Source organism: Giraffa tippelskirchi, chromosome 1, assembly GCF_054371585.1.
Source record: "Giraffa tippelskirchi isolate mGirTip1 chromosome 1, T2T-mGirTip1v1.2.pri, whole genome shotgun sequence".
Classification (NCBI taxonomy): Eukaryota; Metazoa; Chordata; class Mammalia; order Artiodactyla; family Giraffidae; genus Giraffa; species Giraffa tippelskirchi.
In genome coordinates this window covers 67,946,003-67,962,966 of record NC_137275.1, presented here as the reverse complement: position 1 = coordinate 67,962,966, position 16,964 = coordinate 67,946,003, and the positions used below count along the sequence as shown (strand labels likewise).

The following is a 16,964-nucleotide window of genomic DNA, read 5'->3' as shown; positions in this document are numbered from 1 at the left end:
CAACAATGGAAGCATCTGGCACTTAAACCTTGGACCAATTTTCTTTTGGTACTGTATCTCTTTCCTTACATGCTCAGAGCATTCACAAAACTTTATTACCTAATAGAATGTATACTACAATCTCAAGGAAGCTAAACCTTTCTGGTTTGATTTTGGAGGTTCACTTTTGTTTCTAAAAGTTTCCAATTAACCCTAAAATTAAAACCTCTATCCCTAATTTCAAGAATCAATCATGAAATTTTCTAGTTAACTGATGGTTATTCTATGTGACAAGAAACCCTACAAAAGTTAAGTCTAGGTGTAATTGAAAAAGAAAAACCCCAGTAAATAAATAAAGCTTCCTCGAGTATTCAATTTTTATCAACCAACAAGAAAATGATCTAGGACTGGTGTCGTTATGTAGTTTGTATGAAAGAAAATCTGAAAATGTGGAGGTGCAGGATGGGGCTGGCATTGAAAATATTAAATAAGTTGACAGATAAAGAGTTATATGATCCTATCAGTATTTGTTTTGTGCATATTTAGAATTTTTCGAGGCAGCAAATACTTTTCTTTTTTTTTTAATATGCCACCTCTTTACTATGTAAAATAGTCTTTTATAGATTGGCCTCTTGGTTATATCAGCCCTTCCAATCAAACATCCAATTGTAATCCTGGCTCCTTCCCTTGAATCAGTTTTCACTAGTTGTATATTAAATATACAGCCAATACTATGTAGTTATGGTCTCCATCTGCAGACTCCGATATTTTCAATGGCCATAGGAAGATTTCCTTTGGGTACTTTGAACAGAGACAAAATAGGCAATCGACTATCCTGAAGCAATTATAAAGCTGAGTTGTTCAGTTTTCTATGGTGAGAATTCATCTGCCTTCCTCCTAAGCTAACATCACTGCATATAAATGTAATAAAAACTATAGGCTCACACTCAATTCTGGCATCACATATCAGAACACTGTATCTTATCAAAAACATTTCTTAGGTGAAATAAGCTGCATATAGTTACAGAAATGCTTCAGCCATAAATGTGATTGCCATAAAAAAAAAAATCACATTAGCAACAGGTCTACCACTTACAGTGTCAAAAGAGCCATTGAACATGTTCTCCAAAAAGAAATTCTCAGTTTCTGCTGGTGAATCCCCAAATTAAGATACTTTACAGTGAGCCAAATACTATGGGTAACATAAGTGTAATTACTTAGCTCAGGTGACCACTACAATAGCTTCCTAATTGTTCTCCTTTAGCGGAAAACAGCAAACCTCTCCAAATGAGCCTCCCCAGTTTGCCAGGGTCATCTTTCTAAATAACAGTCTCATATGGTCACTCTCCAGTTTCAAACTATGACTCATCCCTGTGATATTTGGGGTAATGTTTTGGAGATCTTCCTCAGAGGACAAACAAGACCTTTCATCTTCTTACCCCAACCAGTGTTCCTAGCTTCTCTCCCTTCAATTCTCCCATTCTTGCCTTACACTTTAGCAATAACTTAATAATTGCAGTTCCTTGTGTATTTCTGTTACTTAATACTCAGGACTAGGACTGGTTTGAGGAAGGTGAGACCTTTGCCTCAGATTGAAGTTTAAGAAGATGCACAAAAAAAAAAAAAAATCAAGGTAAATAAGGTTTTAAGGTAATATTTTAAAAAATCAAAATAAATGGTAAAGTCCATAATGAATAAAATATTAAAATATTTTGAATATAATACTATAAATATAAAGGTATTATCTGTTGATCATCATCCCTCACTTTGTGTATCCATTCTGTATTTGTTACTATTATTATTTTTTCTTTTTGACCACATCACATGGCATGTGGGATCTCAGTTTCCAGACTTAAGGGTGGAAACCATTAAGGCCCCTGCAGTGAAGTGGAGAGTCTTAACCACTGAGATGAGAGAAGCCCCTATATTTGTTAATCATATTAATCTTACTCATCTTGCAAGAAATAACTCTTCTAAAAAGCTCTCTCTGATTTTTCTCTTTCAGAAAGAATCGGGGGCTCCCTCTTCTAAATTATTGTGGTGCTTTACACATGCTTGTATTTTTGCACTTATCACCCCATATTTAACTATAAGTGTGTGTGTGTGTGTTTATTTATTTACCTCTGTACCAACTTGAGGTTAGAGAACCGTGGATTTCATTCACATGTTTCTTTCAAGTCATGCTTATTGTCCCCAACATCTGCTGAACAGACTAAGGTAAACAGAGTTCAAAGGGCCTCATAATCTCTACCCCCTGTGCTGTCTCTGATTCAGTTACATTATATGGCCAAGGTAATGGGTCTCATTTCCTTGAGTAGGTACATTATAATGCAATTATAGAGGAATTTTGCAGCTGTAATTAAAACCCCAAATCAGTTGAATTTAATCAGAAGGGAGATTATCCTGGACAGCCCTGACTTAGCAAGTAGAAAGCCTATAAAAGAGCACTTAGGCTTTCCCTGAAATCGGAGATGATCTTGTTGGCTTTCAGAAACAAATTGCCATGTGTTCTACAGCTATAGAAGTGGATTTTGCCCCAAAACTGAATCTATTTATGTAAAAGCATGTGATTACCATGTTTTCATTTATGCATATATGCATCGATCTGTGTACATTCATTGAATGTTCTCAGACACATATATAAGTAGTGGCCAATATTATTTATGCTCTGGAAAGCCAAGTTAAAAAAAATATTTTGTAATTTTTTAACCAATCATTAGAGAAATGAACGTCAAAACCATGAGATATGACTTCAAGCCTGTTAGAGTAGCTAGGATCAAAAAGAAGAGGAGATGTTGGTGAAGATGAGGGGAAAAAGGAACCTTTGCTTACTGTTAGTAGGATTGTAAACTGGTACAAACAGTATGGAAAACAATATCTAGAGTCCTCAAAAAATTAAAATAGGGCTACCATAAAATGCAGTGATTTCACTTCTATGGAGTATATCTAAAGGAAATAAAAACACTATGTTGAAAAGATAAAGATCTTCATCCCTATATTCATAAGAGCATAATTTACAACAGCCAGGATATGGAATCAACCTAAGTATCCACCAATGGATGAATGGGTAAAATATTTGTGGAATATTATTCAAACACAAAAAGAAGGAAATCCTGCCATTTGCAACAAAATGGATGGAACTTGACGGCCATTATACTAAGTGAAAAAAGTCAGAAAAAAATAAATACTGTATGATCTCACTTATACGTGAGATCTAAAAAATCAAGCAAATGAATAAATTCAGTCATAGAGAAAGAGATCAGATTTGTGGCTACCAGAAGCAGAGAGTAGGGGAAAAAGGAATTGGATGTAGATGGCAAAAAAGGAACTTACTTACAGTTATAAAATAAATAAGTACTAAGGGCTATAATGTACAACATGATGCTGAATATAGTTAACACTGTAATATGATATATATATATACACCTCATATATATTTTCATATATATCAAACATATGAAAGCTTCGTATTATATAAATATATAAAAGTTGGAAAAAGTAATTCCTGAGAATTCTCATCACAGGAAAACATTTTTTATTTTTATTTTCTTTTTAGTATTTATAGGAGGTGATGAATGTTAACTAAACTAATTGTAATAATTATGTCACCATATATATAAGTCAAACCATTATCTTGTACATCTTAAATTTATATAGTGCTGTGTCAATCATCTCTCAGTAAAACTGGACAAAAATTTTTAAAAATATTTTCATTTTGTAAGTTTTAAAATACTTGATCTGTTCGGTCATTTTACAATGTGCATGTGTTATTCTTAAAAAATTAATAAAACATAAAGGTAGTCTAGTGGCTAACACTCCATCCTTTGAATGCAGGGGGCCCAGGTTCAATCTCTGGTCAGGGAACTAGATCCCACATGACACAAGTAAGAGTTCATAAAACCCAACCCTACATGCAGCAACTAAGACCCAGCGCAGCCAAATAAATAAATATTTAATGAACAAATAACCAAACAGATAGCCTCATGTTACAAAATGAATAAAATATGTATATTTATTATGGGGCTTCCCCAATGGCTCAGCAGTAAATAATCTGCCTGCAGTTCAGGACATGCAGAAGACGAGGATTTGATCCCTGGGTTGGGAAGATCCTCTGGCAGAGAAAACGGCAACCCACTCCAGTTTTCTTGCCAAGAAAATCTCATAGACAGAGGAGCCTGGCAGGCTATAGTCCATAGGGTCACAAAGAGTCAGATATGACTGAAGTGACTGAGCACATACACAAGTACATTTATTATACAGTAAATTAATATACTATATTATATAACTATATAGTTTTATATATTTACTTATAATACTTGTCTGTATATAATATATATGTACCTTCAAAGAAGAAATAAAATCACATGTTCAGTATAATCACATTTCCTCTATTTTGAGGGAAAGGGAGAAAAAACATTCAGACATATAAATCCAAGATAATTGTTATTAACTTCATGTATTTTCATTGTCTTTCCTCATATGCATACTTTTCTCCTGGTTTTTATTGTATTTGACATAGAATTTTGCATAAACTAATTAATTTGTATAAATTAACTAACATAACAAACATTTATTGATATTATTCCATAATCTCCATAAAGCCTAATTTTAATGTCTGGAAAATATATCTTGAAGAATTGTGCCATATTTATTAAATCTATATATCATGAGCTAGCATTTAAGTAGATTTCAATTATTCACCGTTGTAAACAACATTGCAATAAATATTTGTTTTGAAAAAATATCATCCTTATTTAGCATATTTTTATTAAGATAGATACCCACATATAGAACTGTATAAATGTATCAGTTTTCACTCTTACAGATTTTCTTTATCCTATTCCTCACTGTCTAATATAATCTCTCCCTACTAACACATTTTAGCAGGTTGGTCTATTTTGACATACTTATTATTATCTACTCTTGAAAGTGAAAGTCACTCAGTGGTGTCCAACTCTTTGTGACCTCATGGACTATACATTCCATGGAATTCTCCAGGTCAGACTACTGGAGTGGGTAGCCTTTCCCTTCTCCAGGGGTCTTCCCAACCCAGGAATTGAACCCAGGTCTCCTGCATTGCAGGCAGATTCTTTACCAGCTGAGCCACAAGAGAAGCCTAAGAATATTGGAGTGAGTAGCCTATCCCTTCTCCAGTGGATCTTCCTGATCCAGGAACTGAACCCGGGTCTCTTGCATTGCAGGCAGATTCTTTACCAACTGAGCTATGTACCCTTACAGTGTATATATCTATATCTCATTAGTAGCAAATTTCCATATAAAGTGGTTAGTAATCAGTAGATGTTCTAGTCAGGCTATTATGACATGAGGCTAATGGTAAGAGGCTATATACTAGGGATTTCAGTCTGTAGTATTTCTACTTCACGTACCCTGCTGTTATATGAAGACTTTTCGAGAGTTCTGAGTGCCCAAGTTCTTTAGATGCTCTTATATAAAATTAGTCCCATTGAGAGCATTTAAGATATCATATGAATTTTTAAAAAATTTCCCCCTGCTTAAAAAAAAAAAACTCTTTTCTTCTTGTTTAAGATAGGAAGACATATCTCTCACCAACCCTGGAGTCTACCTCTGATAAAATAGCCTAGGGTATATAAACCTCTATGACACCAAACAGAGAAAAATATATTGGTGGAGATACTGAAAAACTGAGTGATTCTAATGACTAGGGGACAATTTTTTTTTTTCCTGAAAGTCATGTGGTTTCTAATTCTTTACTTTCAGCAAAACTGAAGAGGACTTAAGTTGTCAGACAGTAGATTAAAAATAATTTATGATGCTAGATGACTATGTGAATTCTGGCATTTATCTCTGGAGAAGATCAAAGAATTAAGTGACATTGCTCCCTCCATTCCCAACCATTTATTTATGTGACTAGGATGTCTCAGCACGTACATCTAGAAAAACCAAAAATAGGAATGAAATGCTGTAACTATATGATTCTAGCAATAAGTGATATTTATTCATAGATATATGAGTCAATGAAAGGATAAAAAGACATCTATTTCATTAAAAGAAGAATTTCAATAAAATATTACTCTTATACTTAATGATTGTTAATCAAATTTGAAATATAACATATTGTTTTGATCAATGGCATATTTAGGACAATTACTGCAACTTAATGTGGAAGAAAATTTTAACACTTAACAGTCTTATGGTTACAGGGAACATTTAAAAAATTAAATCTCAATTTATATACATGGTTTATTGTAAGGAAGTATGTTCAGGTGATTGATCAAGTCTTTCAAGCATAAAACACATGAAATTAGGATAAAATTATTCAGAGTTAACAGAGTAAAAATTACTAGTTTGAAGAGTAAAAAGACTTTTATTTTATTTAAAGTTGTTCATGTATTTTAAATGAAGAGTGATGAGTATTTTTTACTATTATTATAGTATTTACATATTATTCGAAAACATTTAAAGCATAATCCAAAAGCTTTATTTTAAAATTTTAGTATTTCCACCATGTGGGAAAAGACATTTTTTTAAGTATTTAAATATATGATGACAAATGTCAGCTTCCAAGTGAAAAGAGAAAGAGTAAGTATATAGTTTTACTAAGTTATTTTAGGGATACTCTGTAAGCTACAGTTATTAAACTTTATGCTTTATTATAACTGCTATTATCAAGTAGTATATACAACAGTCAATCTCACTTCATCCTGGGGATTCACTCCATTCACTCCATGCTTGTGATACTATCCATGACTGTGTCTCACCCCGAACCTTACCCCATTCAAGGCTCTGGAACTATTCTTGATCTCTACCAAAATGGCTCAGTTAAATAGCACATATTGAGCAAAATTAATAATCTGCTAAAATTTTCAGTAGACACTGCAAGTTTACTCCTTAGTACAAACGACATCCAAGTGAGTTCCAGTGAGCTCCCAGCAGGCGCCAAGCCAAGCATCTCTTCTGCCAAGAACTGACTCCTCTGTGGTCTAACCATTGAATTCCCCTGTCACTCCTATTGCTCACAGACATAGCTGTGCCAAACACCACATCTCTCAGTTTCCCAGAAATTTTATGTTCAGAGGGAAAAATTATATTCTTGTTGTCTTTACTTTAATATTTCACAAATCAAGCATGTTTGTTACATAAGCTAATTCAGGTGTGATTTTTAAAAGTATCTTTTCACTTTAAAATTTTCCTGAGGACTTATGATTTTTCATGTGTGGGTTATTTAGACTTCTGTTCTAAGGAATTTTCTTTTTCCAGAATCAAAGAATAGATATGATGGGACTGGCACTGACTTGAAAAGGTATGTTTAAAATATAATATGGAAGATTGATACAAGTCTAAGAATGGCAGGCTGTGCCACATGTTTTTTATTCAAGATAAAGACCTATTAAGATGTTCTTTTTAAATTGATCTGTGCCTGTGTGCATGCTAAGTCACTTCAGTGGTGTCCAACTCTTTGCGACCCTATGGACCACCAGGCTCTTCTGTCCATGGGATTCTCTAGGCAAGAATACTGGAGTGAGTTGCCATGCCCTCCTCCAGGGGATCTTCCTGACTCAGGGATTGAACCCCCACCTCTTATGTCTCCTGCATTGGCAGGTGAGTTCTTTACCATTAGTACCACCCGGGAAGCCCATAAATTGATCTACTAAGAATTTAAAGTACTTTTTAATTACAGTATAATTGACTTACAATATTATATTAATTTGAAGTGTACTATATAGTAATTCAATATTTTTATAGATTATACTCTATATAAAGTTGTAATAAAATATTAGCTATACTTCCCATGTGGTATTTTACAACTTTGTGACTTACCTGTTTTATACCTAATAGTTTGTACTTCTTAATCCTCCTGACACATTTTCCCTTTCCCTTGACTGGCAACCACAAGACTATTCTCTATATCTGTGTATTTGTTTCATTTTGTTATGTTTGTTTTACTTTTTAGATTACACATATAACTGAAAAAAAGGTTTGACTCTCTTTATAAAAAGGAGGAAGTGTTATATTCCCTTCATGTAAATGAAAAATGCATCAGAAGTCTCAAAACTGAATAGAAACTTCAACCCAAGTATAACTCGATGGATCCAAGAGTGCTTTATAAACTTCACAGGTTGCAAGAAATTATCTGTAGCACAATCCACCAGATCTTGATTGCTCTACCTCCTTTTCATTTCTCCAAAATATAACCATTAAAATATAGTTAAAACCAGGTAATCTGGTTTCAAATTACAGTCACTTTTTAATGCTAAATTTAAAAGATGCTTAAAATCATATTGTTACCCATTTCCACTTAACACATACATCTAGAACTTGAACTCTTTACTTCACACTATGGACTTAAATTTTTTATAAATCTCTCTTGCATGTAAAATGTGCCCACCAGGGTTCAAGGTATTGGGGATTAAAACCAAATAAACAAAATCCATGCCTTAAAAAGTTCACAGTCTGTAGGGTAGGTAAATTTATATACAATAAATTTATAAGTATAAATTTATAACTGTAGAATGCAAAAAGTAAATTTATAAATTATAGTGTATTAAATATTTTAGTAAAATAAATAATAATTTCCCTTTATTAATTCTGTTCCTCCTACACAGTAATTATTGTACCAAGCATGTGACTGCCTATTTCTCTTCTCCCAACAGTGCCCTAAAATAGATCTTATTATCTACTACAACTAAATTGAGAAAAAATAAATAAGTAGTCAAGCTGACTTACTCAGTATGTGATTATGGTATAAGAAATAATAAATTCATGTAAAATGTATGGTGTAGCTGCTGGTACATTTTAAGTGTTTAATAAATGGCAAACATTAGCAGATGCTCTTGTAATACAATCATAAGGTAATCAAAAATGGTGCATGGGAGTCAAGGAGGATTATAAGGAAAGACATTCTAGAAAAGAGGATACTCACATGAGGAGCTGGATTTTGGATTGAGGGTCACAGGAATGATAAAGATTAAGGAATGTAATACTTTCCTCCTAACTTCCACAAAAACACACGGTTAGTTTTCCTCCTGCATTTTTCTATGTACTTTTTCAAGATTTTTCTTAGAAGGATTTTCCGCTTGTACTCACCCACTAATTGTGAGATTTTTCCAGGGCTTAGTCCTCAATTCTCTTTTTTTTATTCTTATTGTCTCTTCTTAAGTAATCTCCATTCCCATGACTGAGAATGTTATCTTTATGTAGATAACTCTCAAATTTATAGTATCAACAGTACCATCACTCTATGCCCCAGATCCATACATGATTACATATTTTCACTCCCACATGTGTCTGTTCAAAGTTGAACAATTGTTCCCTCCTGAAATCTGGAACTTGGATCCTTTTTCCTCTCATTGTCATTAAAGGGCTCTGACATGTATCAGTTGCTGATGCCAGAGACTGGAAGTCACCTATGATTGCTTCTTTTCCCTATCCAACACTGAATTCATTTAAAGTCTCACAGGTTCTACTTCCAAAAATATATTTTGTATCTGTCCCATCTCTACTATCAGCACCACCATCACCCTTGCCCGAGCCTACAGTAAAAGCTTTCCTCTCAGTATTTCCATGTTTTTCTGCCCTCTTTTCTGCCCTCTTCAGCCTACCTAACCTTCAATCTATCCCCAACACTATAGCCATGATGCTTTTTTTTTAATCCATAATTGTAACCCTATCACTCTTTTGCTTACTACCTCCAAAGCCATCTTATGCTACTTGGAATTAAGTCAAACTCTTTATTATTATCTGAATATGAATGATATGGCCCTTGCCTATTCCTTTAGCTACCTCTTGTGCTATTCTGATGCTCCAGAGATATCAGCCTCCTTTCATTTTCTACCTCATGTTAATTGTTTTCTTCTTCAAGACATTGATACCCATTATTACCTCTGCATTCACCTGTGCTTTGTATGACTGTTCTGTTCTCCATGTTGGTCTACACTTTTGATGCAATCTTCTCAGAGAGGTTTTCCCTGATTATCTTATCTAAGAAGAATTCTTGCTGATTTTTTTTAATATTACATCTAAACCCTTCCTATCTGTTTACTAAATTTGCAAATACACATTTCTTTACTTGCTTATTTCCTGTCTTCCCTACTGAAATGTGAAAACCATAAGGCCTAGAATTATCTATTTCATTCATCAAAATAGATTTAGCACCTGTAATAATATTTGGCACATAGTTAATACAAGTATTTGCTAAGTGAATAAATTAAAAAATGATAATCTTATTGAATACATGAAGGAGGCATGTCTTCTAAATATTTGAGAAGCAGTCAAACAAAACTGTGTCTCTTTAGCTCATTTATAAAATAGGGATAAGAATGACCATCATTCCTAAACTCATAAGGATATACTAAGTATCATGAGAAACTGACGTGAAAGTCTGAAATGTTAAAAGCATTAAATCATTGATTTTTATTATTACTTAAAAGTTATCCTTTTATCACCTTACCATTGTCCTAGATGACATAAATTCTGAGTATTAGTAATTAGATATCACCAAATGTTGATGTCCCTTTTGAAAATCATGTGATGATATTCTAGTCCAAGTGCACACCTAGGGGTTTCCATGTTAATAACAAAACTGATCCAGCATGACTTCATGGACTAGAAAGATAAAAACACTGCCACATCCTGCTTTTTGTTTCTTCTTCTTCAGTCTCTAAGTTGTGTCCAGCTCTTTGCAACCCTGTGTACCACAGCATGCCAGGCTTCTCTGTCCCCTATCTTGCAAAGTTTGCTCAAATTCATGTCCATTGAGTTGATGATGCTATCTAATCATCTCATCCTCAACTGCCCCCTCCTCCTTTTGCCTTCAGTCTTTTCCAGCATCAGGGTCTTTTCCAATGAATTGACTCTTGTATTAGGTGGCCCACGTATTGGAGCTTCAAGTTCAGCATCATCCCTTCCAATGAATATTCAGGACTGATTTCCTTTAGGGTTGACTTGTTTGATCTCCTTGCAGTCCAAGGGACTCTTAAGAGTCTTCTCCAGCACCAAAATTCAAAAGCATCAATTCTTCAGTCCTCAGCCTTCTTTATGGTCCAACTCTCACATCTGTATATGACTACTGGAAAACCCATAGCTTTGATTATATGGACCTTTGTCGGCAAAGTGATGTTTCTGCTTTTTAATACGCTCTCTAGGTTTGTCATAGCTTTCCTTCCAAGGAGAAAGTGCCTTAATTTCATGGCTGCAGTCATGGTTACTTAGACTTAATGTGAAGCTTTAGGGCAATTGTTTAGTCTCTGGAGGCCTCAGTTTCCTCATCCATAAAATGGAGCCAGCCGCTTAGAAAGGGCTCTGAAAAATAACTGATTAACAAGGGCTATTGCTAATTGTTGAGAATGAAATTGGGAATGAGGGGCAATATGAACGTTAAAGGCTATTAATTCTGATAAAACACAAAGGTCACTAACTTACATCTTTTTCCTCTGAGGGACTCAGTCAAATGGATTTAGAGCACTTTTGCAGAAATTCCTATTAGGTCTTTTCATTGAGCTCACAATGTCCCTGAGGGTTGGGAAGAGAAATCAATGGTTCACAATAATAGGTGTCCTACAAGGATAATAATATATTTCAACCTTCTTTATATGAAGCCCTTTGATAATCCACAGAGGATGGTTGGCAAGCAACAGTCAAGATAAAAAGCATCCTATTTCAGTGATTTTGCTTTTGATCATCAAAACTCAACATTATTGTGACAGTGAACCAGTGCTCTTGATATCCTGTTAATCAGCTGGACCCAGGCAACCCTCAGGAGCTACATGCTTTCAGGTAGGTCTTTTCTCTCTGATACCAAATTCATCCTCTGAAAATACTACATTACACAAATCACTCCCCTACTTAGAGGTTTTCAGTGCCAGTTGCTCTTGCAGATTTCTAGGGACATTAAAAGATCAAGCAAACAAATGACTCAGTTGGCACTCAAGGCTCTCCCTGATGTTATTTGGCTTATCTTCCGATACTCTCCTTCAGACGCCCCATGCTACAGCCAAACTGACGTGGAATTGTTTCCTCACTCCTTACTCCATGTTGTTCATGCTGACACTTCTGGGTATTCCATTTTCAGCTAAATAAAACCCTTCCTCTCAAGCCCTCTATATGGCCTGTGCTTACCTCTCTCCTTGCCTGAAATTCTGTTCAGCTATTCATTCAATTCATGTTTACTAAGCACTGATCATGTACCAGGTCTTGGGCACAGAGCCACAGAGAAAATAGGCACATTTCTGAACTCACAAAGCTTAGAGACATTCAGTGAACAAACTAGAGAAGAATACGTCTTGAGTTGGGGTGTGGCAGAGAGAGATGGTTTGTGAAAAGTATGTTATGGATACTTTGGCCACCTGATGCAAAGAGCAGACTCATTGGAAAAGACCCTGATGTTGGGAAAGATTGAAGGCAGGGGGAAAAGGGGACAACAGGAGATGAGATGGTTGGATGGCATCGCTGGTTCAATGGACATGAGTTTGAGCAAACTCCAGGAGATGGTGAAGGACAGGGAAGCCTGGCATGCTGCTGTCCATGGGGTAACAAAGAGTCGCACTTGACTGAGTGACTGGAGAACAATAAATGTCATGGATGGTAGCCATGGAGGTCTTGTCTATAAGAGATGAGAACTAAGAGGAGACTTGAATAAAGTAAAGGGAAAAGTATCTCTGTATATATCATTGCATAGATGTAGGGGCATCTTGGGGAAGGGGTTCCAAGAAAAGGGAAAGGGAAGGGAAAGAATCTGGTTTGAGGAAAAGCCTGAAGTTTCAGAAGCTTGGGGTACTTTAAGATGCATGAACCAGAAAGAAGGAAGTGGGGACAGAGTTAATGGTAGTGAATGAAGTTTTTACTGCCTAACAGAGGTTTCTTTCCTGAGGTGGGGAACCATTAGTGGGTGTTTGGACAGGAGACATAATACCTGTTGACCTAGTATTTTTACAGGTAATCTGCTTTTTTATTCCTCCACTTAGTGAGACTACAGTGCTCTGTTAGCTGGGTGCTAGGTGCTGGCTCCCTGCATTGTAGTCCAACAAGCCCTTCCACATAGAAAGTCCAGGCAATTGTAGAGCTGACATCATTTGTTTGCTACACTGCCTATTTTCCAATACTTCAGATATTTTGGCCTGCTTTTCTTGTTATTTACAACATAAAAGTCAGATTTAGTACTAAACCCCTGTAGAAGGGCATGGCAACCCACTTCAGTGTTCTTGCCTGGAGAATCCCACAGACAGAGAAGCCTGTCAGGCTACAGTCCATGGGGTCACAAAGAGTTGAATACAACTGAGCATCTGAGCACAACCTAAAAAAAAACTATGATCCCTAGAGAAGTCTACAAAAATTGCACATTAAGGCCTCATTTGTCCTTTCTCTCTGTAGTGGAGTGAAGTACATCTGATCACTTACACATTTATATTTGATTTTATTGTGTGTGGCATCTATTCCAGGAAGAGTCTCCCTCAGTCTTCCATGTTTAGAGCTGACACTATGAAGAGTTGTAGATAGCACACTCTCTGGGGATGGGGGTGGGGGTTGGTTTTCTTCTCTTGTTGTGGTCATAATTGTCTTCCTTGTTACTGCTGGTTTTTGCCTCAATAGTGAATCTTGAAATAGATTTTGAATGGAAAGAGATCACAGTCTACTAAATGCTAAATCATGTGTCTCATGCCACCAATTATCTCAACTGTCAGTGTCAACTCATCTGCTAAAAGCACTAACTCAAAATTCCCACTCCTTCTACTCACTTGCACACATATATTCTGTCTTCAAACCATTTGTGTTTATATCTCTTCCCTCAACCTATACTGTTCTTCCTTCAAGGCTCAGTGCATGCCCCAAGTCCATCAAAAAATATTTTCCAATTACTTGTATTTCCTGGTGTATAAACTTACTGGTTGGTTATTATACATATCTGGCCTTTACTCTACTATGAATTGGGATAAGTTATAAAATGAATCAACAGCTGTCCACTAACTTTATGGGCTCCTTGGAATGTTGCATGTTTCGTATCTATCACAAGTCTTAAAGTTAGGATCTTGGTAAATACTTAACCAGTTGATCAATATTGTTATATGTAATTCCATGGATCAATTACTCATCATGAAAATACAGTAATTTTTTTTAAAAAGGAAGATCAGGGACTTCCCTAGTGGTCCAGTGGTTAAGACTGTACTATCACTGCTGAGGGCCAGGGTTCAATACCTGTTTGGGGACTAAGATCCCAGAAACTGTCTAGCATGGCCAAAAAAAATGAAAGAAAATGAATGAAAATTGAGGCAAAGATATGAATCAACTATTCATAGATGATATATAAATGGCCAATAAACTTAAAAAAGCGATTTAGCTTTAATAATAACCAAAGAAATGCAAATCAAAATGGCAATGAACATGTATTTCCAATTTTAAAAGTTGGAGAAGGTATTTTTAAGTAATAATGTTCAATGCTGATAAAACTCTAGTGGAAAAGGGTGATTTTTAACTATTATAAAGAATGTAAATTAGCACCACCTTTCTGAAAGTCAATTAGCAATATGTATAAATTGCTTAAAACAATCCAAATCTTTTTATTGTATTCCTAGGAATCTATCCTATGGGAGTAATCATAGATTTGCCAAAGAAAGGTGTGGTAAAGGATGTTCTTCATAGTGTTACTCATAATAGCTCATAAAAAGCAAATACCAACCAATAGGGGAAAGGATAAATAATAGACATAAAATGAGATTTTTATGTAGCCATTAAAAATGATGTTTCAAAGAATATTTAACAGCATGCAATATAACATGTAGTGAAAAGTCAGGCTGAAAATCACTACAGAAATGTTAACAATTTTATTAAGAGTCTACCCATGCACTCAGAGAAATAAAAAGAAAAAAAGGAATAAAATTAGATGGATTAAATTTTTAAAAAATCAAATGATTCTTTAAAGTCCAAATATGTCGGTAATTACATTAAATGGTAATGGATAAAATGCTTTACACTTTCTGGATAGTAGTCTCTATTGTATTATCTTCTGTCATTCTATTAAGTTGATATTTACTAATTCTTTAAGTGGTTAACCTAGAAGTTACAACTTGCATCCTTGATCTTAATAACTTTTACCATCTCTCAGAAAATGCAAGTATTAACACTTCAACTCCATCTTTTGTGCTACCACTACATTTGGATCTACTTTAGTATGTATCGGTAGATGTTTAGCAGCTGCTTATTCTGGAAGAAAATGTATGCAGAGATACCTTTATGAACTTATTGTACTTTTTCTTGATAGAAAGCATGTATAGCACTAAGTTCTCAAATAAAAATAAAATGGGCAATTTTATCTATTATAAATTCCATGTGACCAACTGATTCTCACAGAATGCTTACATTGAATTTTTTCAAACTCTTATATCCTTATTCAAACTATGGTTGAATTTAATAAATACCTAAAGTTATAACACCACTGGATTCATATCTTGGTTACATCAACAGAAATGATGAAAATTAAATAAAGATAACTGTCAGAACTTGACAAATTGACATGAGCAATTTCTTTGCTCAAATGGTTGATATTCTGTTTTATCAACATCTTTATCAACATTTTTGCCATTTACTAGGCAATCAACAAAAATAATAAATCAAGTACTAATTTATTAGTATATGCCAATTTTATGGTTAAATACTCGCAGGATAACCAACTTTAGTGCTGTGCACTGAATGCATGTTGAAAACATGTGCATTAACACACCATCATGTGGTATTTCTGTCATAGATATATAATAGAAATAATCTCAGAAGCATAGATAAAATGTAATAAGATAATGAATAAGAAATTATGGGGTTTTGGTTATTTATTACATTTGCTATTACTATAAATCATTTAATCATAATATTATACAATTTAATCTTTGATAATGGTTAAAATACTGTGTTCTACAACCAACTTTTAGAATTCCTGAAGATTTAGCAGTAAGCAATTAACAAGCCAGTGCTAGCTGACTCCACCACACCACTGGACTCTCTATATATCTCATTCCTCAAGATACTATTATCATTTTAAGAAGTTATGCTTATCCACATATTTATCTTTTTGATGGTTTTTGTTTCTTCCTGAATTACCATGGTTATTATTAGAATTATTTCCCCTCTTCTTGAAGAACTCCCTTTAGTATTTGTATCAGTGAAGTCCCACTGGAAACAAATTTTTGAACTTTTTCTTTTTCTGTGTGGTAGGCAGAGTGTTTGTGTGTGTGCGCGCGTGCATGCATGAGCGTGCTAAGTTGCTTCAGTCGTGTCTGACTCATTGCAACCCCATGGACTGTAGCCTGCCAGGTTCCTCTGTCCATGGGATTCTCCAGGCAAGAATACTGGAGTGTGTTGCCATGTCCTCATCCAGGTGATATTCCTGACCTAGATATCGAACTTGGGTCCCTTAACATCTCAAGCATTTGCAGGCAGGTTCTTTCCACTAGCGCCACCTGGGAAGCCTGGTAGGCAGAATAATGGCTTCCAAATATGTCCAGACCCTAATGCTCAGACCTGTGAACACATTATAATATGTTACTTTCATGACAAAAAGGACTTTGTAAATGTGATGAAGATTATGCACCTTGAGATGAGAATATTATCCAGAGGTTCAATCTAATCACATGTATCTTTAGAAGTGGAGAACTGTTCCTAACTTCAGGGAACCAAAAAGATGACAGTGTGAGAAAGCCTAGGTCCACTGTTGCTGTATTTGAAGATGAAGCAAGAGTGCCACAGACCAAGAAATGGAGGTGGCCTCTAGAATCTTGAAAAGGCAAGGAAATGAATTCTCCTCTAGAGTTTCCAGAAGGAAATTCAATCCTGTCAACACTTTGTTTTCGGTGAAACTAGTGTTGGACTTTCACTCTATAGAACTACAGATAATACAAGTTTGTACTGTTTATGGGACCAAATTTGTGTTGCTTTGTAGTGGCAGCAATAGAATACTAATACAGTTTGAAATGCCTTTACCTTCATTTTTGAGGCATGATTTTGGTGGCAATTGTATTCTAGGT

At 35.0% G+C, this 16,964-nt stretch overlaps 1 long non-coding RNA gene across 1 annotated transcript; it reads left to right on the top strand.

Moving 5' to 3' along the window:
* The first annotated feature begins 4,954 nt into the window (after positions 1 to 4,954).
* On the top strand, positions 4,955 to 15,417 carry LOC145527818 (uncharacterized). Its single transcript, XR_014069907.1, has 4 exons — positions 4,955 to 5,109; positions 7,219 to 7,261; positions 11,556 to 11,733; positions 12,827 to 15,417. It is a non-coding gene; the product is annotated as an uncharacterized LOC145527818 (long non-coding RNA).
* The last annotated feature ends 1,547 nt before the right edge of the window (positions 15,418 to 16,964 follow it).